Below are 704 nucleotides of genomic sequence, written 5' to 3'. Positions count from 1 at the left end.
ACAAAAAAATGTGGATATAAGCAAAATAGTCTAGAATCTTCTAGATCAGTGGTTATCCAACCTGTGTTTCTTAGATCCCCCTGGGGTTCTCCGGGAGGGTACTACAGGTTTCCTGAGAAAGTTGTATTTGTTGGCATATTTTGAATTTTATAGTTTAGGAAGGTTAATAAATATGTTGCAATGTTATATATTGTAAATAATATAGAAAGATGATGGTTTCTTTTACAATTAGAAGTTCTACCATAGCAATAGGAGAGGATAAGGGCAGGTCCCCGCTGGCTGGGGTTCCACATCGTGACAACACATTTGTAAAATGGTTCAGCAGTTCTTACAAGGGTACTGGATGCACATCAAATTAGAAATCAAAACATATAAATAATATAATAATGCCATGCGCACGTAGTACTAGCAGAACAAGAGGCATGGGCACTTACGGTATGTATATCTATATATTCTCAGCATTGGTGGCATATACACTGTTATATTTGATATATATATGTGATTCTCTTAACTTGTTACGTTTCTCTACTTCTATGCACTCGTGTGCAAGGTGGTAAATGTAAAGTATAATGAGCTTAATGACTGAGAAAATGCCAGGTGGCTGCCGCAGGTGCTGGATCATATGATTAGGGGTATCTCCTCCCTCTGCACGCTGCCTGCGGGGAAGCTGCCAATCACAGGGCGCGTCACCGGCAGGGGGAGGA

Source organism: Ascaphus truei, chromosome 3 (assembly GCF_040206685.1).
Source record: "Ascaphus truei isolate aAscTru1 chromosome 3, aAscTru1.hap1, whole genome shotgun sequence".
Classification (NCBI taxonomy): domain Eukaryota; kingdom Metazoa; phylum Chordata; class Amphibia; order Anura; family Ascaphidae; genus Ascaphus; species Ascaphus truei.
This window is presented reverse-complemented; position numbering follows the sequence as displayed.